The sequence below is a fragment of the Mustela lutreola genome, chromosome 8 (genome assembly GCF_030435805.1).
Source record: "Mustela lutreola isolate mMusLut2 chromosome 8, mMusLut2.pri, whole genome shotgun sequence".
Classification (NCBI taxonomy): Eukaryota; Metazoa; Chordata; class Mammalia; order Carnivora; family Mustelidae; genus Mustela; species Mustela lutreola.
Window position 1 is genome coordinate 93,639,700 of NC_081297.1, and position 17,578 is coordinate 93,657,277.

The window sequence follows — 17,578 nt, forward strand, 5'->3', positions numbered from 1 at the left end:
AGGAATGGAAAAAAGATATACAGATAAAAAAAAAGAAAGGAAAATTAAAAAACACAGAAGGAAAGATTACAATTGCAATCAGGTATATCTAGATTAACAGTACTGCAAACATTTACAAAAGATTACCATCAAAAAATTGCTAAGACAATTCACATAACAAGAAACAGTTACAAACCATACATTTGCAAATAATTTACCTAAGAGACTTGCATCTAAAAAGTATAAAATACTATTATGACTGAATAATAATAACCCTATTTATAAATGGACAAAGTAACGGGGGTGCGTTGGTGGCTCAGTCGGTTAAGCATTTGACCCTTGATTTCAGCTCAGGTCATGATCTCAGGGTTGTGAGATCAAGACCGATGGCGGGCTCCACACTCAGCAATCTGTGCTCAGCAGAGAGTCTACCTGGGATTCTCTCCCTTTCCCCTTCCTTCTGCTTCTCCCCACCTACCCCAGCTCAAAGGAGAACAGACTTGCTCTCCCCGTAAAATAAATAAATCTTTTTTTTAAAAATGGACAAAGTAACTGAATAGACCTTTCTCCAGAAGATATACAAACTGCCAATAAACTAATGCCAATAAGCACTAAAAATGAAAAGATGTTCAACATTACTAGTCATCAGAGAGATGTAAATCAAACTGCAATGAGTTAACACTTCATATATACCAGGATGGCTTTAATCAAAGAAAATAATGAGTATTGGTAAAGTGACAGACAAATTAGAATCCTCACACAATCAATGCAGGTGGGATTATAAAATGGTGCAGCTGCTCTGGCAATCTGGCAGTTCTGCATCACACTAAACATTAATCATTAATTTTCTATCTTTCCTCTTTTGCAATAAACATAAAGCTATAAATTTCCCTTTGAAGGTGGCTTTGGCTGAATCTCATATTTTAATGTTATATCTTCACTGTTGCTCTTAAAATATTTTCTAATTTCCATTGTGATTTATTCTTTCATGTGTCAATTATTTTAAAATTCCTTAAAAGGTGTATGTTATGACTATGTGAAGCTCATTAAAAAATACAAGGTAGATTCTACACTAAAAAAATAATAATAATAAAAGAAAAAAATCAAGCAAAGTAGATTATAAGTGAGTCATGAAGCATTATGACTTTATTTCAGGCCAAATCAAGGTATCCATCTGATAAAAGTTTATTAGAACCTTAAGCCCCAACACCTCAGAATGTGACCTTATTAGAGCCTTTGCAGAGGTAAACAAGATAAAATAATGTCATTAGGGTGGGCCCTAACCCACTATGATTGGTATCTTTATAAAAAGGGGATATTTGGGGTTTTCTTTTGCTTTGTTTTGTTTGAGTAAAGCAATAGACATTTATTAAGTGAAGATACAGAAAAAACCTCTCAAGAGTAAGAGGAACCCCGACAAGGTTGCCCAAAAAGTGGAAAATTTGGATACAGATATGTGCACAGAGAGCCATGAATGAACTGGAGTTTGCTGTCACAAGTCATGCCTAGGAGACAGGACTAGAACAGGCCCTAGTTCCTGCATGGCCCTGGATCACCTTGATTTCAGACTTCTAGCATCTGGAACTACAAAACAGTAAATTCCCAATTTAAATACATACAAACAAAAAAATTCAAGCAATGAATTCAATATTCACTACATAAACAGAATAGAAGGTCAAAATAAATGAGATTATCAACAGATACTGAACATTCATGTAACAGAATTTAACACTGGCTCATAATTAAAACTCTCAGAAAACTAAGAAGAAAACAAACGTAATAAAAGTTAGTTACAAAGAAAACTATAGATATCATACTTAATGGTGAAATAAGAACAGAACCAAGAAAAGGACGTTCCCTAATACCATTTCTATGTTATCATCTAGCCAGTGCAGTAGGCAAGCAAAAGATGCAAGGACTTCGTTCTGGAGAAAACTATCACAACAGTCTATAATGGGGAAAAAAAAAAAAAAAACCAGAAGTCTTTTATGCACTAAGATATACAGGAAGAAGAATATTGCTTTCACACTGGATATTCGCTCATTATCACCATTACCTGTAGGAATGATGGTTGTATACACTTACTTTGGCTGGAGAGGGGGGCCAGGAAGCAGGCTCTGAAATCTGGAAACTTAATCTGAGGCTCATAGTTAGACCTCATTGTTCTAAGTTGACTTGATGCTTACAACTAAGCCATGTTGTTTTCCTGAACACAGAATCACCTCAACGTTCAAATAAAACAAGGTTACTGTGCAACCCATGAAATATCATACCTTTCTGTCTTTAAGTAAGTGATGGCTGCTTTTTTTTTTTTTTAAATAAATCTCAGCTTTATCCTCAATGTAGTCTGTCTTCCCAACAGGTAAGATTTATTAAGATAACCAAGCATAGAATTGCCCCCACTTTCTGACAGCACCCAATCCAGAGTAAGGTTCTATTTCCTCAAACCCTCCCCTTACAAATAACCCAATCTCTACTATACTAAACCCAAATCCTATGTTATGATCTTTTCTAATATCCTCTTACTGACATACTGACTGATGTGCCTCAGTTTCCCCATGGTGAGCATTCTCCCTTGCTGCAAATATAATAAACCCAACGTGTTGAATTACAGGTCTGATTCTGGTGTTCCATTGTTCTTTTTGGCTGAAAGGCATAAAACAATGCCTCGTCTATTTGCTAGAGGCCAATAAAGCTTAGAACCTAGCACTTTGTTATAGCACTTCTAGACTGTGGTACATTCTACATTCATTTGCTCACTTTAAACCAATTACTTACAATATATTTCTTAGTCTTCCTAGCCTTTTAATTATAGAACTCAGAAAAACTATTTAGAAAAACTATCTTTCAATTGAACAGAAACTTCAACGCAGAATTACCATAGGCACTATTTTAACAGTTATTCATTATAGTCTACCATTTAACCTTCAAGTTTTTTTCCAACCATATCCATTTCAAACTCATAGTAACTGAAAATTTTTCTGCAAATAAGATGCAATGCAAATTTTATAATCACACTTTCTTGCTGACTACAAAGACAGAAAATAATTAAATTTATAACATAAGGAGTATGATTACCTTTTAAATATTTTTAAATACTGAACTGCAATTCCTTTGGACCCTGACCTCATGATATCCCCATTTCTCAGATGCTATATGGGAGATGTCAGTTATTGAGGACTGCATTAAAATGAAGCATTCCTCTAAAAAAAAGTAAATTTTCATAATTTTCAGTAACCCCTTTAAGAACATATATCCTGCTGGGATACCTGGGTAGCTCAGTCATTAAGATTCTGCCTTTGCCTCAGGTCATGATTCCAGGGTTCTGGGATCAAGTCCAGCATCAAGCTCCTTGCCGAGCAAGAAGCCTGCTTCTCCCTCTGCCTCCTTCTCCCTGTTTGTACACACACTCTATCTCTGACAAATACATAAACAAAATCTTAAAAAAAAAAAAAAAAAGAACATAATTCTGCAGACAGAAACATGGATTCGAATTCCAGCTCTCCCGTGTATTTTACCATGTAACATGGCAAGTTTCCTAACATTAGTTTCAGCTATCTTAAAAAGGGAGTATCATGGTCAGTATCTGCCACAGAAGCTGTAGTCATGACTAAATGAGATTCTACACATTAAGGACTCAGAACCTAGTAAACACTCAATAACGTTATTGTAATTGCCTATGTATATTAAAATGTTTTTAGAAACAAATTAGAGAATCTGAGATAAACTCTTTACTTCTGGCATTTTGTAAATAAGTTAGAAAATCCAACATGCAAACATCACAGTTAAAGTTAAATAGCCACCACCAAATAACATTTAAGAAAAAGAAATATTATCTATGCAAGCTGGTTTTACCCATTAAACTGCCATTCAACTCAGTAATAATAAAGTAGTGTACAAAGAATTACAAAATAACTACCATCTATACCCACAAGGGAGCACACTACAGCCATTTACCACATTTTTAATGGGTTCTAAGTATAATGAAAAACAGACAAAGCCTAAGGAAGTAACATGAACAACCAGTTCAAGCTAGTTCAGCCATATCTGTGCAAACCAATCAGCAGTAACTTTTTAAAAATCTGTTTTGTATAAGGAAAGTATATTTAAGAAAGATACACATTAGAAAAGGGTGTGTTACCTGCAAACAAGTCTCCATGGCTGTACTACCGGAACAATACATTTCTAAGATTCATTTTAAATACGTCATCTGGAACTGAGATGCCATTCACAAAACTATTCTACAAAAGAAAAACTACTTTTTTAGGTTGCAACACTAGAATCATGAAGCTTTCGTATGACTGTAATTCATTTTCACAGGAAGAAGTATTTATATTTTACAGTAGAAAATGTCTGCCATATCTAGAAGTAAATGTATAAAACGTGATGAACTTTCTCTAGAAAATATTTTTCCATGAAGAAGATAGTCAAAAAACTGTTTTTAGGTCCCTATTTTATATATTCAGATTCAAGAACTCTGAGACAATGCCATCACTAATAAAATCTTTTTCTACAGTATTAAAAAGGGTTTTTCACCTTTACCATAGGAATTTACATTTAAATAACCAAAAAGGTTATGTTACCTGCAAATAAGAATCTATAGCTTGGAATTTTTTTTCAAATTTTAGGTAAATTATTTTTAAGGAAAGCCCAATGAACATCTTCTTTTTTTAAATGAAAACATTATTTGCTTCTCTGCTTCATCCTCCCCGCTCCACCTACAATTTTTATTCTTTTTTTCTAGCAAAGAGATGATAGCTATGAAACAACAAAGGGAAGTATTACCAAAGCTGTAATGTCTTAGCCTACAATCTGCCTGCTCAAAAAGCTCAAGAATTTAAGTGGCTGTTCAAGAGCTGCTCACAAACTCAGCCAATCAGTAGCCAGCATTCTGATTCCTGCCCAGCAACAGGAGACAGACAATAAGGTCAGAGAAACATAGTTAAAACCTGGATCCGCAATACATTAGTGAGGTTCTTTGTCTAATATAAGTAATCTAGAACATAAATGCATAAAAGCTAAATCCATATGATACACATTTACCATATCACATAAATAAATAAATAAAATGTACATCTTTTATGCAATTTCAATTTATCTTATTTTAAATATCCATGAATGTTTCCAGAAATATAAATCAATTCCCTAACTGGAGAATGAGTCAAACATGGACAATACATAGTAAGAATACACTTCTCTCCCCATGGGTAAGAATCTGCAAAAGTCAAATGTAAATTTCTTTTTTAAAAAATCCACAATGCTTAATATTTATAAAACATGTATAACTAAAAATTGAGCAATACCTTAAACCCAAATAATAAGATTATTTTCATACCACCTATCACTATTGTTATAGATTTCTGATTCTAAAAATTAATAGTATTCTGGACCCAACGGTTTACTACAGATGGAATCATGAAGTGTTTTGTTTATCTACTGCACCATACTTAGATTCATCTAATGAAATTAAAATGCTTGACTCTTGACAATCGATATTAATAGTGTTATAAGTACAATTATTATATCTTTTTTTCCCTAACTGCCTTTCACAGCAGGGTTATGAGCTCTCCCCTTTTGAAGCAGTAAAGCAAATGTGTGGATTAAAACAGTAAATATTCCTGTAAATTGAAGGGAAATTTTTCCTATATCATTTTACAGTCCTTTAAACATAAAATTATTTTTTAAAAAGTAGGAAATCTGTCACCTTAGTATGTTTTTCTCAAATTCACTACCTATCAGATTTTCTTAGTAAACAAGTTTTAAAAATAAACCTCATTTTCTTCTCCTTTAGTTACAGATGAACCTTGTAATTTTTCAAACATACCCAAGAGGGAGCTTGCTGCAGACATACTCTTAGTTTATATAATCTCCCCATAGGAAAAATAAATCAGCAGCTGCTTCATTGCTCCGTCCTGTGAGAGAACTGAAATTCACTGTCTGATTGGCTCAAAGCTGTAGTCGTCTAAAACCAATCAGACCTCAGCATCCCAAACCTTGCCCAGCAACAAGGGAAGCAGATGAGGGCAAGTACTCTACCAAGAATCCAAACAGTATTAAAATAAAGGTGAAGGATTATACTGAAATATATTTGATGAAACTGAAACATCACAATGTCCTCCCAGATTTACAGTTTGAGTAAGTCGACTGCAGGGTTTCTCTGATTAAGCAAGGGTCTGTACTACTGCTTTCCAAAAACAGTGAACAAAACAGAAAGTACCTGGATGGTTAAATCAAAACACGCAGACACACACAAACACTATCCTAATTCAAAGCTGTGGACTTAAAAATGAAACTTAGCACAAACTTGCAAAATATGAAGCAAAGCCCTTTCAGTGGACTTGACATTTCTATCTTTGACACAACCACTCCAAATACATTCATACTGTTAACTGGCATTAGTATAACATTATTCTGAATAATGGGATGCTGGAAATAATTTTTATTCAAATTTGAATTTTCATTAAATGGCTTAAATATTGTCCAATAGGACTGACTAATAATAGCTTACTCTAAGTAATCACTTTATGCTCACAATTCCTAGCCTCTTTAGAAACACAACTCTGCTACTTGATTCTTTAAGAACCCATTCTCCATTGAGAAGTGTGATTTTATTTCACACACCCAAATTTTACTGGAGAATTCTGTAACAGCCCTGAAAAGAAAATCATGATGAATACGCACAATAAATATTTAAATCTGCTTTACTGTTCACTACCCATTAACGACACTGGTAAACCTGATAATGCAATGGTCCAGTCACTTTGATACTTATCTGCACAAATTTAGTATAAAGACTTCCTAAATTTTTATCTTAAATACTGGATACATCTCTGTTAATAACTGTTTTTCTAAAACTTCAGTAAAACATAATCACTACTCTGACTACTTGTTTAAAATCCCACAAAGATTTTCATCATGTTTATAATTTTTATTCAAATTTATTTTCTTGCTTTCTATAGGTTTTCTCTCCTAAGCACCCAACAATATTCACTTTAGGATCCAGAATCCCCTGTAGTATAATTCTTCAGTTCTACTAATCTTATCATTCTTCTCCCAATTGCATAAATACACCCTCAAGAGCTATCCCATCATCTTTAAAAAAATGTCAATGGTGAGATCTGTTATCTGACACTCATTCAGTAAAGTATTAAGTGATCATAATATTTAACACCTCAATAAAGAATTCCTTCTACCTGTCATCAACCTACAGATACCAGCTGCAGTATCAAAATGAAATAATTTCCAAACTAAATTTTAAAAAAATAATAAACAAAGGAAACAGGGAGTTTTGCTTTACCAACAATTCCTTGGACAAAGTAGGATCAAATCATGCTCTTGCAATTTTGGTTACATCAAAACCAGAATGGTCACTACAGTTTAACTTATTACATTCACTGCTAAGTTTTGATAAATTCTAGGGTAGTCTACATGAAAAAAATGCAAGATGCCCTAAAAATCACTTTTCCAACTGAATTTTTGGGATCATTCTGTTATATAGGAAAATTAAAACTATTTAACATGATCCAACAAATGCAATTTTAGATATATTTATCAAATTACACCCCCTTAGAAAATTAGCCCATTATCTTATTCATCAGGGCCCTAACCACTAGCTTGGCCCACTCACCAAACTCTACCACCTATGCAGGTAATAGTGAAGTTACAGAAGCCCATGTCTTAATTTTTTTGGGAATTTAAACCAGTAGTAAAAAAGTATTTTTCACAGTTTGCCTGGGTGAATCAAAACACCCAGAATGATTTATAGGATGTTGAAAGATGTAAATCCTTCAAATGCCAGGAAACAGCTCTAACTTTTCTTAGTGACCCAACGTAACAAGAAAGAGTGAAAGTTTACTTTCTGTTTATTAGCTAGCTTTCACTAAATAATACTGGGGCAGCAACTCTCATCCTCAAAATCTTACTGGCTAGTAACATTCTTCTTTCTAGGTCATAGGCTAAAGGAGCAGCACCCTCACTGCAAATCTAGGTCTTATGGCAAAGGGAAAAGACCGCCATGACAGAACCATGTAATACACCAGGACTTTAAAGTTATCTCTTACACACAGTATACACCAGTTTCACTCACAGTCTACTGGTTAAAGCCACATTAGACATTAAGGGGGTGGAGAAGTAAAAAGCAGTTATTGGAAAACACTTCATGTCACATGGCAAAAGGCATAAATAGGTAGTCTTCTTGCAAGAAAAAATAATAATGGTGAAATCTACCACACTTTAAAAATACATAATTATAAAAAGTTTGACCTACCAAGGATTTCTAAACTAACAAAACTAGGTCTATTCAATGTCTGTTCCAACATTAGCATAAGTCAACATGCGATAAAATCACCCTAACTATCTAGATTTCATCTCAAGTGTAAAACTGAGGAGATCAGACCAGATGCTTGCTAAATTCCATTCTAGCCCAAAGTTTATATTATTTTGCAAATGTCTAGCCATACTAATTTTCTTTTATAAACCAATTTTCATTACAAAATACTGTTAACATGCAAAATATAACAACCAAAACAATTAGAAATAAAAAACAAAGCCTCCTGTATAGCACTACCAGACAGCACACTCCTCCTTCTCCATCCCCAACTCCTTAACACAAAATTAAGCATAATCTGCATTTGATGTTTATTATTTTTAGGCATGCCTTGTATTTTTTCTTTATTATAAATTCCCCTTTTCATTAACTGAACAACATACTTGAAAGGGAGAAAAAGACACTGACACTTACCAAGGGGCACTTATATGTCAGACACTATACCAAGTCATATTCTTTTCTCATTTATTTGACAACTTACATTAATTCATGTTTACATATGATCTGAATGAAAACATCAATGACCATGCTGCTATCACGCATTTCTTTACACAGTAATTTTATCTTGGTAAGGTCAACCAGACACCCAATTCAGTAAAAAGTTGTTTTCATTAGCATTGATTGCCCTTCTTATACACTTCATCCTTTAAATTTCACTACCACGGGAGTTCTGTTTTCTCAGAATGTTAAGCAATAAGTAACCAACAGATGATCTCTGAATAACACAGGTGTGAACTGCATGGGTCCACTTATATGCAAATACTTTAGAGTACAGTACTGTAAATTTATTTTCTTTTCCTTATGATTTTCTTAATAATATTTCCTTTTCCCTGGATATACTGTAAGAATCTAGTATATGATAAACATAACATATAAAATATATGTGCTAACTTATGTTATCAGAAACTGTTTATGTTATCAGAAAAGCTTCCAGTCAACAGCAGACTATTAGTAGTTAAGTTTTGGGGAAGTCAAAAGTGATATGCAAATTTTTTACTGCATTAGGGATCGGTGCCCTATCAACCACATTGTTCAAGAGTAAAGTATATATGGTATTTGCCCCAATTTTCTTCTGTTTGAAAATGGAGAAATCATTCAATATAATCCTAAATTACATTGTAATTGCACAGAATAAATGCAGTCTGATCATAGACACTTAATTTTACCCAACCTGCAGACTAGTTCATACATTAGCCACAACAATACTACCAGCAGGATCCTAAATATTCAATTATCTTCTAAAAGTAACTTACCCATAAGTCATCCTAGCAAATTCACTCAACAAACTCTAAGAGAATGTCCTCAACCTTATAAAAGGAATTTAGAAAAAGCCCAAAACTAACATCATACTTAACAGTGAAAGGCAGAAAGCTTTTGCCCAAAGATCAGAACAAGACAAAAATCCCTGCTCTTAGCACTCCTACTCAGCATTGACCAGAGGCAATTAGGCAGGAAAATGAAATAAAGGCATCTAACTTGAAAAGAACAAAGTAAAGCTATCTCTATTTTGAATGACAAAATATTCTATAGGGAAAACTGAAAGTACACAGTAAATGAGTTTAGGAGGTTGCAATATACAAGACCAATATATAAAATCTACTGAATTTCTATACAGATGCAATCAATAATTCAAAAGTGAAATTTAAAGAACAATTCTTTTTATAATAGCATCAAAAAGTAACAAACTTAACAAAAAAAGTGCAAAACTTCATTCTCTGAAAAACTATAAAACACTGTTGAGGAAATTAAAGAAGACCTAAATAAACACAAAGACAATGCATACTCCTGAATCAAAAGGCTTGATATTAAGATGCCAAAACTCAAAATTGATCTATTGATTCAAGATAATCCCTATTAAAATTCCAGCTTTCTTCTTTGCAGAAACCGACAAACTGATCCTAAAATTCATATGGAAATGCGACTCAAAATAGCCAAAACGGATCTTGAAAAACAACACTGAAAAACTCATTCTTTGTATTTTCGAATACTACTACAAAGCTATAGTAATCCTGTCAATGAGACACTGCTTGCAAAAAGGACAGACATATAAATCAACAGAACAGATCCCTCAGTCAAGAAATAAATCCTCATATTTATTTGTAGTCAACTAATATTTGACAAGGGTGCCAAGAGCATTCAATGAAGAAAGAATAGGATTTTCAGCAACTACTACTGGGGACTACTAGGTAGCCACAGGCAAAAGAATGAATTCAGACCCGTCTTCTCATACCATATATAAAAATTAACCTCGAATGGCTCAAAGACCTGAATTTGAGAGCTGAAAGTTTTAAATCTTAAAAGAAAACATACGTATAAATCTTAGCATAGGCAATAGTTTCTTATATATAACCCAAAGAAAACAAGCAATGAAAGAAAAACAAAAAGATTAACTGGACTTCCATCAAAACTTAAAAACTTTTATGTTGCAAATGACACATCAAGAAAGTGAAACAACTCACGCAATGGGAGGAAATACCTGCAAATAATGTACCTTATAAGAGACTTGTACCTACTAAAACATACAAAAACTGTTACAACTCACTAATAAAAATATAAATAACCCAATTTAATAATAAGCAAAGTACTTGATATTTCCCCAAGATATACCAATAAAAAATAAACATGAAAAGATGCTTATCATTAGTCCTCAAAGTAAGGCAAATCAAAACCACAATGAAATAACACCAACATCAAGAGAATATAACAAGTGTTAGCAATGATGTAGAGAAATTAGAAACTTCATACAATGCCGGTGGAACTCTAAAACGAAGCAGCTGCTTTGAAAAAGTCTGGCAGTTCCTCAACATGTTAAACATGGAGTTGGCATAAGATCCAGCAATTCCACTCCTAGCTATATACCCAGAAGAAATAAAAACAAATATCCACAAAAAAACCTGTAAACTAATGTTCACAGAAACACTATTCATAATACCTGAAAAGTGACCATTCATAATAGCCAAAATAACCCAAATGTTCAATGATAGATGTGGTCTATCCATACAATGGAATATTATTTGGCTATAAAACAAATGAAGTACTGATTAATGTTACAATATGAATGAACCTTGAAAATATGCTGAGTAAAAGAAGCCTGTCACAAAAGGCTACATATTCAATGTTTCCATTTATATGAAATGTCCAGAATAGGCAAACCTGTAAAGACAGAAAGCACATTAGTGGTTGTCGAGGGTTGGGGAATTGGGGAGGAAATGAAAACTGTCTGCTAAAGGCTAACTGTCTTTATAGGACAATAAAATTTTTCTAAAATTAATTGTGGTAATAGATGCAAATTCTGAAAGTAACTTTTTTTTTTAAAGATTTTATTTATTTACTTGACAGAGACAGAGAGATCACAAGTAGTCAGAGAGGCAGGCAGAGAGAGAGGAGGAAGCGGGCTCCCTGTTGAGCAGAGAGCCCAATGTGGGGCTCGATCCCAGGACCCTGAGATCATGACCTGAGCCAAAGGCAGAGGCTTAACCCACTGAGCCACCCAGGTGCCCCTGAAAGTAATTTTTTAAGAATTTATTTATTTAGGGGCTCCTGGGTGGCCATTAGGTCATTAAGGCAGTTGTTAAGCCTCTGCCTTTGGCTCAGGTCATGGTCCTGGGATGGAGCCCCACATCAGGCTCCCTGCTCAGTGGGAGGCCTACTTCCCCCTCCCCTCTCTACTCATGTTGTCTCCACTGTCTCTGTGTGTCTCTCAAATAAGTAATAAAATGTTTTTTAAAAAAGATTTATTAAAGGGGCGCCTGGGTGGCTCAGTGGGTTGAGCTGCTGCCTTCGGCTCGGGTCATGATCTCGGGGTCCTGGGATCGAGTCCCGCGTCGGGCTCTCTGCTCGGCAGGGAGCCTGCTTCCTTCTCTCTCTCTCTCTGCCTGCCTCTCAGTGTACTTGTAATTTCTCTCTGTCAAATAAATAAATAAAATAAAATTAAAAAAAATAAAAAAATAAAAAATAAAAAAGATTTATTAAAAAGAGAAGATTTGGGGGGTTGCCTGGGTGGCTCAGTTGGTTGGGCAACTGCCTTCAGTTCAAGTCATGATCTTGGAGTCTTGGGATTGAGTCCCACATCAGGTTCCCTGCTCGGCAGGAAGTCTGCTTCTCTACTCTCTTGCTCGCTCGCTCTTTCTCTCTTCTTCTCTCTCTCTCTCAAATAAATACATAAAATCTTTTTAAAAATTTATTTGAAAAAAAAAATTTATTTGAAAGAAAGAAAAAAAGAGCACATGCACAAGTGGGGAAAGGGGCAATGGAAAAGGGAGAGCATCTCAAGCAAACTGTTATGATGTGTGGAGCGCTCCAACCCATGAGGCTGACATCATGATGTAAGCCAAAATCAAGAATCCAACACCCAACCAACTGAGCCACACAGGCACCCCAACTATGTAAACCACTGGGTTGTATACTTTAAACAGGTGAATTGTATGATATATGGATTATATCTCAAACCTGTTGTTTAAAAAAAGAAACAGCAGAACTACAGTTAATTTTTTGTCATTGTTTGTTTTTTAGGATTTTTTTTTTAATTTTTATTACCTCACCCTCCTCTACTAGGTCATGCTTTCAACACAGACAAAACAACAATACCAAGAGAACTCACTGTTGGGTTATACTTTAGGGAGTTTACACTTCTGGGCCAAGAAGTATACCTACAATCATACCAGTGATGAAAGGCAATATACATAAAATAATGGCAGCCTTATTCTCCTGTGCTAAGCTTAAATAAATCAGTTATTCTTTCTCTGTCCTAAATGGAACAACTCTGTAGTATGCTTATCTCACAGGATGATAATAATGCACATGAGATACTCATATATTGTAATAAGTAAATAAATAAATAAATAAAGATTTATCAACCAAAAAAAATCAAACAGTATCAAGTATGATGCAAATAAACACTCCATGTATATATATTAATAAAATCTTCTACACGTGGAAAGTTAACAGAAGAATTAGAAAGTCTTTAAGTAAAACAGAAGCATTTGCTTCTACTACAAACTGGCACTATAACCAAAGAACCTTATATGTAATAAGTGTTGATAGATTTGTTTTAAAATGAGGTATACTTAGTGAACTTCAGTGAACTTTCTAGAATTACATAGTTTTGTCACTTTTCATCACCACTGTCTTTATTCAAAATGATGGTCTTGCATTACTGCGTTTTCCAATACTTTAATGCACCTTTTTAGAATTAACTATTAAAATGGACTATAATATCTGTATTAATATACTGTTTAACAAAACACTTTGGCACATCTCATGTGTTCAGTATAAGATTAAAATATTTTGGGGCACCTGGGTGGCTCAGTGGGTTAAGCCGCTGCCTTCGGCTCGGGTCATGATCTCAGGGTCCTGGGATCGAGTCCCGCATTGGGCTCTCTGCTGAGCAGGGAGCCTGCTTCCCTCTCTCTCTCTCTACCTGCCTCTCCATCTACTTGTGATCTCTCTCTGTGAAATAAATAAATAAAATCTTTAAAAAAAAAATATTTTAAGTGTCCACAACTCTGTTGTCAAAAAACATTTTTAAAAATACTGGCATCATTATGATGTGCATCAGAGGTAATTTAACAAAAGAATGAAAAATAAAGTAAGTATTCTGATACAGTATTAATAAGTATATAGTGTCTGGAGGATAGTATACACTTAGTAAGTACTGGCTAAAAGAATGAACTATATACATATAAGTAATACCTAAAATAATTCTAAAAACTAAATTACAGGGCATCTGGTGGCTCAGTCCATTAAGCGTCTGCCTTTGGCTCAGGTCATGATCCCAGTGTACTGGAATCAAGCCCCCTATCAGGCTCCCTGCTCAGCGGGAGTCTGCTTCTCCCTCTTCCTCTCCCTGCTTGTTGTTCTTCTCTCAAGTTTGCTATCTAAAATAAATAAATAAAACTAAGGGGGAAAAAATTAATTATCCTTTTAGGAAGCAAAGATAGCAACCTACAATATTTTTGACAGAACTGTAAACTAACATGCCAGCAAGTTCACAGACAGCAGGTGTACATATAGAGGACAACCTTTCTTTGGGGACTCAGGATGCTTATTTACTAACATTACCCACTTACACAATGCTACCTCAGAAAAAGTGCAATACATAGCATTATTAAAATTAATCAAATCTGACATGAGGGTTTTTTGAAGCCTTATAAAATTTGTTTAGTTTGATTACATATTTCAAAAAATATCATTTTGAAAGAAATTTATTTTTGCTTATTACCATACAATGACAACCTTCTCTAAAATAATGCACATACCCAAAGGGAGCCCACTGCAGCCATCTTATCAGTTCTCTCATAGCAACAGAAACGGAAATACAGTTTGCATAGTCACTGTGGTTGGCTAGAGAAAGCAGGTTCACGTAACCACTCAGAAAGCCAGAAATTGGACAACCATAAAAGGAGAAATTTGAAATCTGCCTGGCAACAGCCTAAAAATAGAATACACTAGTATAAATCCCAAAATAGATGTGACTGTAGAGCAAAACTACCAGCATAAACTTTATTTTCTTGGAGGAAAAGATGTGTCTTGCATTTCATCATCTAAAATATTAACTTGGCATCTTTTTTTACTAGATGGCAGTTAAAGAAAAAATAAGCACTCAATTATGGGCCACTTCAAATTACATGTCACTGTTCATATTATTTTATTTACATACATGTATTTGTGTGTGTGTATATGTACATACATGTTTAAGTACTTTCCTTCTTTAGGAGAATGATGAGGCATTTTAATCACAGCTTTAAAACATTCAAAGGCCTATAAAATCTATCTAAGTCTGAACAGCACTGCATTTTTTTTCCTATCCCTTATGACTACATTAATTTGGGAATCTGAGTTAAAGGTAAAAGGCCATTTACTCTGTATTAAAAATACAAAGATTAAATAATTTATCAAAGCAGACCTTTTTTTTTTTTTTTAAGATTTTTATTTATTTATTTATTTGACAGACAGATCACAAGTAGGCAGAGAGCCAGGCAGAGAGAGAGGAGGAAGCAGGCTCCCTGCTGAGCAGAGAGCCCTATGCAGGACTCAATCCCAGGACCCTCAGATCATGACCTGAGCCGAAGGCAGAGGCTTTAATCCACTGAGCCACCCAGGTGCCCTCAAAGCAGCCCTCTAAATAGAGTGGGGATTATGCCTTTTTCTTTTTTAAAACAAATTTGTTCAAACATATAGTAGTACCTTTCATACAGTAGGAATTCAATGTTTTTCTTAAATTAATAAAAACCAATTATCTTATTGTTCCTATCAAGTAAACATTAAATGAACATGTGTTATTTTTGATTTTTCAATTTTGCCTAAATGGGATAATGCTAAAGTTGACAATGTCTTAACATTTCTTACTGTTATTCCAGATAACAAAACCTATTTCATCATTCTAAACCTTCTAACCTAATAGTACTTAATATACATGTTTCTTTGTACAATACAAATTTACTCTGTAGTTCATTTTAATTTCTTTTTTTTTTTTAAAGATTTTATTTATTTATTTGTAAGAGAGAGAGAGTGAGAGCGAGCACAGGCAGACAGAGTGGAAGGCAGAGTAAGAGGGAGAAGCAGGCTCCCTGCGGAGCAAGGAGCCCGATGTGGGACTCGATCCCAGGACGCTGGGATCATGACCTGAGCCGAAGGCAGCTGCTTAACCAACTGAGCCACCCAGGCGTCCCGTACATTTTAATTTCTAAAGATCACAAACTACATGCAGTCTAATGCAGTAACTACAAAGACTGCTGGCTAGTAAGAAATAACCAAATCGTAAAAGGGGAGGGGGTAAAGTAATATATCCTTTTAATCTAAACATTTAAAGATAGCTAATTTTTTTTTAAAGATAGCTAGATTTTAAAATAGTGGAAAAGTAACTGAGTTTATTGACTTTTCTTATTGTACTCATATGTGACTTGGATGTCCAAAATCTAACTACAACTGTATTCATGGCTTCAAGATAATTTAAATCTTTTGTATACACAGATCTTGTTTACTTATCTGAACAAATAAACTATAATCCTTATCACAAAGGAAAGCAATATGAGTAGCAATTAGTGTAGAAGAACGTAACAAATGGGTCAAATTTGGTATCAAGGCACTACAAGTGGGAAAAATTATTTTATAATTCTAGATACATAAATCAAATTTTTTAAATATATTTTTTAAAGATTTTATTTATTTATTTGACAGACAGCGATCACAAGTAGGCAGAGAGGCAGGCAGAGAGGGTGGGGGAGGTCGGCTTCCTGCTGAGCAGAGAGCCCGATGTGGGGCTTGATCCCAGGACCCTAGGATCATGACCTAAACCAAAAGCAGAGGCCTTAACCCACTGAGCCACCCAGGTGCCCCTGAAATATCATTTTAAATATAAATCTCAGCACTTTGTATTTTCTTAAATATTACTTAAAGCAAATATAATACTTTTTCTAAAAGTGCACTTATACTTGCCAGTTTTATTTCAAGAGAACAGAAAAAGCACATGTTTGAAGAACAATATTCAAAATAGCCATACATCTTATCACATACCAAGCTGAATGGGGGGTGGGTACTGAATAATCAATGACACCTCAGTGTTAATTAATACAGCAACTAAAATGCCCCAGAGAAGTTTAGACAGTTCCAGAAACTTTACCTTTCACTTCTCCATTCTCTTGGCCCTCTCCCTCAAGAACTCAGGAGTTTAAAATGTCGGCTGAGAGCCAGATGTTCTGGGGCTCCAGCCTATGTGTACAAAAGTGTAGTTTTAATAACAAACATAACTGAAGGAAGAACCCTAATCTTTCATATCCTTAGGCAAACTCAAATTCTTCTTTGTACTTACTATTTTTCTTTTCTATTGCAAAGCAATATTGTTGGTATGTTATCCCTCCTTGCAGATTTAATTAGAATTTTATTTACCACAACTCTTTTGGCTGATCACAAAAAAATCTACCCTCCTTCGAAATAAATAAATAAATAAAATAAAGTCTATCCTTCTTCAGTTAGAATTTAAGAAAAAAGTTATGCTTTTGAAGGCAAGCGTTCTCCTGGGCATGCAAGTCAGAATGGACCAGCACCACCCTCATGGAGCAAACAAAGAAAAATTACATTCCATTCTAAAATTTTTCTCACTAATGATGCACAAAAATACAATCTATCTATTTCTAGCAAATACTCCTAAGAGGCTTACTTTCACAGGCTGGATTATCAGAAGCTATTATCAACAAACAGTTCATGATGCAATTTAAGAAAATACAGAGTTCCTTCATCCCAAACCATGAATTATCACTGTGTTTCATCTTTTAG

At 34.4% G+C, this 17,578-nt stretch overlaps 1 protein-coding gene across 6 annotated transcripts in view; it reads right to left on the reverse strand.

The window, feature by feature from the left end:
* The window catches only part of ATF7IP (activating transcription factor 7 interacting protein), a 119,136-nt gene that overhangs the window by 64,266 nt on the left and 37,292 nt on the right, over positions 1–17,578 (reverse strand). The window contains exon 1 of one of the 6 annotated variants that reach the window (XM_059186001.1): positions 4,121–4,223. The exons of the other annotated variants lie outside the window; for them this stretch is intronic. The gene's annotated coding sequence lies outside the window, so the exon portion shown is untranslated. Of the gene's footprint in view, positions 1–4,120; positions 4,224–17,578 lie in introns of those variants that run through there. 6 annotated transcript variants of the gene reach the window in all.